The 7,474-nt window shown below is 39.4% G+C and overlaps 1 non-coding gene across 1 annotated transcript; it reads right to left on the bottom strand.

Moving 5' to 3' along the window:
• Nucleotides 1-7,122: 7,122 nt before the first annotated feature.
• LOC141637691 (small nucleolar RNA R71) lies at nt 7,123-7,230 on the bottom strand. The gene has a single exon (XR_012541861.1). It is a non-coding gene; the product is annotated as a small nucleolar RNA R71 (small nucleolar RNA).
• Nucleotides 7,231-7,474: the final 244 nt, after the last annotated feature.

Below are 7,474 nucleotides of genomic sequence, written 5' to 3'. Positions count from 1 at the left end.
TCCTACTAATCATTCTATCCACCAAAATGTTATAGTCAAGCTTACTCAATCTCTTGTGACAAATTGTCACCCCCACATACTTAAAAGGTAGCTCCCCTTTCTGAAAGCATGTACCCCTGGAGGACCTCATTCACCACCTCTGGGCTCATACCATTACAATAGAAATCAGATTTCTCATAATTAATATTTAGGCCAGATGCATTAGAAAATCTCTTAAACATCTCCATAATAATGCAGATAGATTTGACTTCCCCTTTACAAAACAAAAGCATATCATCTGCAAACATCAGATGAGTCAACATTAAGTTTTTGCAAAGAGGATGAAAATGAAAACTAGGCAATCCACTTCCTAAAGATAGCAATCTGCTCAAATATTCCATACAAAGAGTAAAATGCAGAGGAGATATTGGATCTTCTTGCCTTAGACCTCTGCATCCAGGAAAGAACCCTTGGCTTTGTACATTCAAACCAATAGAATAGGTGGTTGTGCTTATACATTGCATAATTAATCTGATAAGTTTTGGGGGAAAATGAAGGGCATCCAACATCTGTTCAAGAAAATCCCATTCTATTGAATCATAGGCTTTCCTCAGATCCACTTTCATCATACATCTAGCAGAGACACTCCTCCTTGTATATAGCCTTACCAGGTCCTATCTAATCAGAATGTTACCAAGTATACTTCTACCCTTAATGAAGGCACATTGGGCAGAATTGATAAGCATGGGCAGGCAACCACTAATCATGTTGCAAATAATCTTTGAAATTACTTTGTAGATAGTATTGCAACAAGCAATGGGTCTAAACTCTTTAACTGACTTGGGGTTGTCCACTTTAGGAATTAAAACTAAAGTAGTGTTATTGATCTGTTTCAGGAGTTTACCATGGATAAAGAAATCCTTGATAGCTAGGCATATATCCCTTTTAACTATAGCCCAGCTTGCCTTGAAGAAGCAACTTGTATATCCATCAGAACCAGGACACTTATCATTAGGGATAGAGAATAATGCCAGCTTAATCTCCTCCTCAGAAGGGATTCTACACATCAAATCTCATTCACTCTCTTCCAAGGTCTGCCCCTGTGTCACAACATGTTTGTAAAAACTAGAAGTCTGAGCTCTCGAACCCAGCAACTCCTCATAATATTCCACAAATTCTTGTAAGATATCATCAGGATCTTTACATTCTACCCCTGCACTATTCCCAATCTGCAACACCTAGTTATGAATTTGACTTTGCTTGGTAGCTTGATGAAACATAGTAGTATTAACATCTTCTTCTCTTACCTAAGCATATTTTTCTTTTTGTCTAAGATACTTAGTTCTGGCCTCATCCAAAAGCCGATAAGACTCCCTGAATTGTCTCTCCTTATCCATCAAATTAGTGTTGGTATTATCCAATTGCAATTGAAGCTGGCATTCGGTTAAGAGATTATAAGCCACATCAGCATTCATTTCAATATCTGAAAACAACTCCCTATTCAGACCTCTAAGGCTAGGCTTCAACATCTTAAGCTTCCTTACCACTCTGAACATAGGTGTACTTGTGGACTGCATCTGTCATTTCTCAGCCACTAAAACTCCAAACTACTCCCCCTTTGTCCATATGTTAAAAAATTTAAATGGTTTATTAATAGTTTTGAAGTATTAATAAAACTATAATTGTAAATCATTATTACATGCAACTAATTTGTGATAATAATACATTTTAAGTTAGATGTACGATCTCTGATTAAAACACGTATTAGCCTTATAAAGAAATCCAGTAAAAAAGATATAGTACGATTCTAAAAAGACAATTTATAAATTATTAAACTAACATTTTTAACTTTTTTTTCTTATAAGAAAATACATACCTACATACACATATGTATTTAACTACAATATTTTATATATATAATAAATATCAAGTCTGACATATTATTGCTGAGTAAATATAAAATATTTGACTACAATATCTCTTTCGAGATATATCATTGAGTACAATATTTTAAAAGTGAATATTCCATATGGGGGCATACTAATTGAGGGCAATTTATTGACTACAATATATTATTGACAATAATATTGCAGCGCGAAGTGTTGAGTACAATATTAATTTAGAAGGGGATATTTAGAAGGAAATATTCCGTATAGGGGGGAGGGGGTTGAGCGGGAAACATGAGACGGAGTAACACAGATGTGTTATTCTTTTAGTCTATATAAGATAATATTTCCAACTTGACACCCTATATGTAACACCCCCTCATACCAAGGTACCTTACCAGGACTACCCTAGCATGAAAGGTTGTTACCATCTCGGTCGCCCGAGGTTAGTATATATCAAAAGCAACAGTCCAAACACATTTATTAAAGTACGAGAGTTATAAAGGTTACATTGTCTCAAAATCCAACATAAGTATCATCCAAAAACTAACAACTATAAAAAGACAGCTAAGACTCTTGACGGTGATAACTAATCTGGCGTGGTGACTCTCCTATGACTACCCCAAGCTCATCAAGTGCATCACCTATCACAATCTGCTCACCATCCCCGAATGGATCACCACATATTTTACAAAGCACAACGGGGTCAGTTACTGTATAATTAAAATAAGACAAGTGTATAAAGCAACCAGCTGATCATCCTCCATCCGCAATCTCTCGATCTCACACAGTAACCGACTACACACCGAAGTGTGTAGCCCTACCAGATTACCCATCGCAATAGGTAATCCTCGCCGCCAGTGGGGGACCGCAGCCAATCCCCACCTAAATCCCGCTCAACAACGAGCGATAACCCTGTCCCTTAATGTGCACATCCCCTCCCGTGGCGGGTTCCACGGAGGGCGAACTAGGGTGTGAAGCCACTCCCGCAAGTGACTCCACCACAATCATCACAACACCAACAACAACACCATACCAACACCACACCAACACTCCAACAATGATCAGCAGACAAACAATCGTACGCAATACAACATAATCTCAAATCAATTAAATAGGAACTGAGTAGGGAAACCCTACCTTAGCACAACAGCAAGGAATGCGAGCAAGCAATCTAGAACGGCTCCTCTACAAAGTCTCCACCTAATCAATAATCACATAACACAATCATTATATTCAAAACCCCATTTCCCCCAATTCATAATCAAAGACAAACCCTAGAATATGAACCGTTGAATGTGAAGATAAAGACTTACCAATGAAGAATCAAAGAAGTGAATGTAATTGTTATGATCACCCACACACACAAAGGAGAGATTCAGAGATGATTAGAGCGTTGTAGAATGTTTTAGGTTTTATAAAACGTAATTAGAAATAGTTTAGCATAATATATAATGCCCTAATCATTTCCAAATCAAACCGCGGAAATAACACTCGACAGACCGGATACTCGGTCGAGTATAAAGTATACTCGGCCGAGTACCCTTTACTCGGTCAAATATTCCGCATACTCGGCCGAGTGTTCCTGGGCAGTAGCCAAACAGGATACATGAAACACTTTACTCGACCGAGTAGGCCGTACTCGGTCGAGTACCAGCCTATAAAAACCGTAGTATTACAGTCTTACCCCCTTAAAAAGAACTTCGTCCCCGAAGTTCGCACTCTACAAAAACACACTACAACCAAACAACCTCCCAACACAACATACCAAACGATATACTAACACAAAACATCACAAAGTACCACTAACTCGACTCAAACTAGACTCAAACTACCCCAAAACATACATACGACCATCTCCTACCCCCCTAAAAAGACAACGGTTACGTCCCCGTAACCAACCGTACCTGAGCAAAAAGGTTAGGAAAACGCTCTCGCATAGCCTCCTCTGGTTCCCATGTGGCCTCCTCCACATTATGATTAGACCAAAGCACCTTGAGTAAGAGGGTCTCACCATTCCTTGTCTTGCGTACTTTGCGGTTTAGAATCTCTTTAGGAACCTCATCATAGGACAAGGACTAATCAAGATCGATGTTCTTAACCTCAAGCACATGTGACGGATCACTCACATACTTCCGGAGCTGTGAAACATGGAAGACATTGTGGACTCTATCCAAAGCTGGTGGCAAAGCTAACCTGTAGGCTACCTCATCTACACGGTCCAAAATCTCATAAGGACCGATAAAGTTCTGGCTCAACTTGCCCTTCTTTCCAAATCTCATCACTCCTCGCATTGGTGACATGTTCAAAAGGACCTTGTCACCTACTGCGAACTCGATGTCTCTGCGGTGCAAGTCAGCATAACTCTTCTGGCGATCCTGAGCTGCTTTCATCTTTTGACGAATTAGGCGAACCTGTTCTACCATATCTTGTACCAGCTGTGGTCCTAAAACCACTGCCTCTGAACAGTCGTCCCAAAAAACTGGACTTTGGCACTTCCGACCATACAAAGCTTCGAAAGGTGCCATCCCGATACTAGTATGGTAACTGTTGTTGTACGAAAACTCTATCAAATCCAGTCTGTCCTCCCAACTTCCCCCAAACTCCATGGCACATGCTCTCAACATGTCCTCCAAGGTCTTGATAGTCCTCTCAGTCTGACCATCAGTTGCAGGATGAAAAGTTGTACTCATCTTCAAGGTAGTACTCATCAAATCCTGCAGTTCTTGCCAAAACTTGGATATAAACCTCGCATCTCGGTCAGACACTGATGTGACCAATATTTGAGCATATTTAGTCCCCAAATTAGCCTCGTTCCTATGCTTTTTAGTGCATAATTGGGTCATTTACTATCTTTAGTCCTTTGTTTTGCATATTCTTTAAGGTTTTGTTTCCTTGGTAGGAGAGGAGTGCAAACCTTGCATTTTCATGGCAAAATGGAGCTAAATTGATCGAATCTAATGACCAAGCATCAAAGTGAAGACAAGACTAGAAGGCCTATATAAATAATGTAGTAGATGGGCAATGATGAAGAAGATCCTTGCATCTCCGACAAGATCCTTGAGGATTGTTGGAAGAAGAAAAGAAGAAAAGAGGAAGAAGCTTACTGGACTACAATCCGCCCGTCGCAGCCTCGGGACGCTCGTCCCACCTCCACAATCCGAGCGTCCCACCACCCTGTCCACACGTCCCAGACCCACACAATCCGAGCGTCCCACCACACGATCCGCTCGTCCTGCACCACTGCAATCCGCTCGTCCCAACCCCTTGGCCGCTCGGATTCCTGCCCAGTACAGCACGTCTCTTCCTTGTTCCACTCGGGATGCGCATATTTATGAAAGACTAGCAAAAAGGAGACTAGCATCTTCCTTCGAGAGGAGCATTTCCTCAACTTTTCTTAAGGGTCTTAATCGTCATTTAAGCCCTTAGTAACCCTAATTTATGTACCTAATCCTCACTATAAATACCCCATTGTACTAATTAGATTAGGATCAATCCTTAATATTATTTATGTTCTTCCTAATCTCATTTTAATCTTGTAATCAACTTTTAATTAAGCATTAATACAAATCTCTTTTCCTTAATTTCTCTATTGTTCATCATTTATTTTGGGTAATTGAAGATTATTTGGGTATTATTGGGAGATTGACAACCTTTCATCAATCATCAAGTACTTCTATTATTCTTTGCTTATTATTTTGGAATCATCATTAGGTATAATTCTCTTAACGCTTGTTTTAATTATTGTTAATCATTTTCCATTCATTCATCATGTTTTGCTTTGTTAATATGTTTGACAACCTTGTTAGCATGTTAAACTTGATAATGAGTGAGTAGTTTCCTTAGCTAGGGTTAATGGGGAATTAGAGGAAACCAACATGGGGGATGATTCATGCTTAATCTAGTATGTTCACATGATTTATTTGCTTGCTTGTTGTGATCACAACTTATGCACATGTTATGTTTGATGAAATGCGAGCCTATGAATCCTTGCATTTTTTACCCATCACTTACCTTTTCAATGAGACTTGTAAGACATAAACCAACTCGAGTCTCATTAGACCGTGCATATAGTTGAGTAGGGAGGATTAAGTCGACTTGTAGGTGTTGTACAATCTAATCGATTCGGCTCCAGGACCCAAACCTTCCTAGGATTGTAAGATATAAACCAACTCAATCCTATCACAACAATAATTGCTTGCATATAATTTAAGAATATGTTTGTATGATCAATTCCCATGAATCTCCTATTAACCCATGACACCCTAGTGCTTTTAATCAATTGTTTACATCTCATTTTAATCATCTTGCTTGTTTATTTACATTGTTATTTAGTTTAGTGATCTTCTTATCTCAACCCAAATTGTGACACCCTTAAACACCACTACTTGCAATCGAAAATCCTACATCAATACCCGTCCCTTGGGATCCGACCTTTACTTACCGTTTTACTAATAGTAGAGTAGTTTGTGAAGCTATAAATATTGTTTTGGTCTAGGTGCTCCTAACGACAACTAACCAAAAACGATAGTCCGACTAAAAATGGCGCCGTTGCCCGGGACGGCGTTAACTTGATTTGGTTTTCTTTGATTGTTCTTAGTTGTGTCTTTCTTTGCCTTGGGGAAGTAAAACTCCTCAAGGTTTGTTCAAATCATTTTCAAGTTGTTTGATATTTTGCTTGTCTAGAAGATCACAAGGTAACTTGTTACCCATTGATCACGAAATTGAAAGAACTTTGACAACCAATATAAGACTTGCTAGAAATACTTTGAGAGGTATTGGTGAGATTGTGGATATTCAACCAAACAATATTGAGTTCATCAACCCTTTTGCAAGAGAAGGAGAGGAGAACCCAACAGAAAACCCACCACAAAATCAACCCACAATGCCTAAATTTTCATCACATTCCGTACCAACCGAGGAGAACCTACCCAATGGTACTCCCACACCACAACACTTGACCGGTAATTTCATTGCAAAATCCGCATTTATCCAATTAGTCAAAAGAAGTCAATTTGGGGGCATGCCTAGTGAAGACCCTCATTCTCTTATGGAGACTTTTTGTGACTATTGTGATGCGATTTCACAAATCGGAGTGACTCAAGACCAAATTCGATGGGTCTTATTTCCTTTTTCTTTGATTGGTACCGCGAAACAATGGTTAAAAAGCCTTGATAAGGCTACTCTTGGTATTGACTCTTGGAAGAAATTGGCTCTTGCTTTCTACAAAAAGTTCTACCCTCCGGAAAAGACTAACATGCTAAGAGCCCAAATCACGGGTTTTAAACAAAGGGACGAAGAATCTTTGTATGAAGCTTGGCGAGCGATTCAAAGGAACTTGTCGCTCATGTCCTCATCATGGACTTAGCGAGTGGTTCTTGGTACAACAATTTTGGAATGGTCTTTATGAAGACTCCCGAAACATTCTCAACATGGGATCAAATGGTATGTTCACCGAAGTTAACGATAATCAAACATGGAACAAGATTGAGGAAATGGCGGTCCATAACTCACAATATAGTAGACCTCGGAAGGCTACTAGAGGAGGAAAGCATGAAGTGGACTCTATTACTCAATTGGGTGCTCAACTTAGTGCTCATATTGATACC

This window comes from Silene latifolia, unplaced genomic scaffold (assembly GCF_048544455.1).
Source record: "Silene latifolia isolate original U9 population unplaced genomic scaffold, ASM4854445v1 scaffold_132, whole genome shotgun sequence".
In the NCBI taxonomy this organism is placed as follows: Eukaryota; Viridiplantae; Streptophyta; class Magnoliopsida; order Caryophyllales; family Caryophyllaceae; genus Silene; species Silene latifolia.
This window is presented reverse-complemented; position numbering and strand designations above follow the sequence as displayed.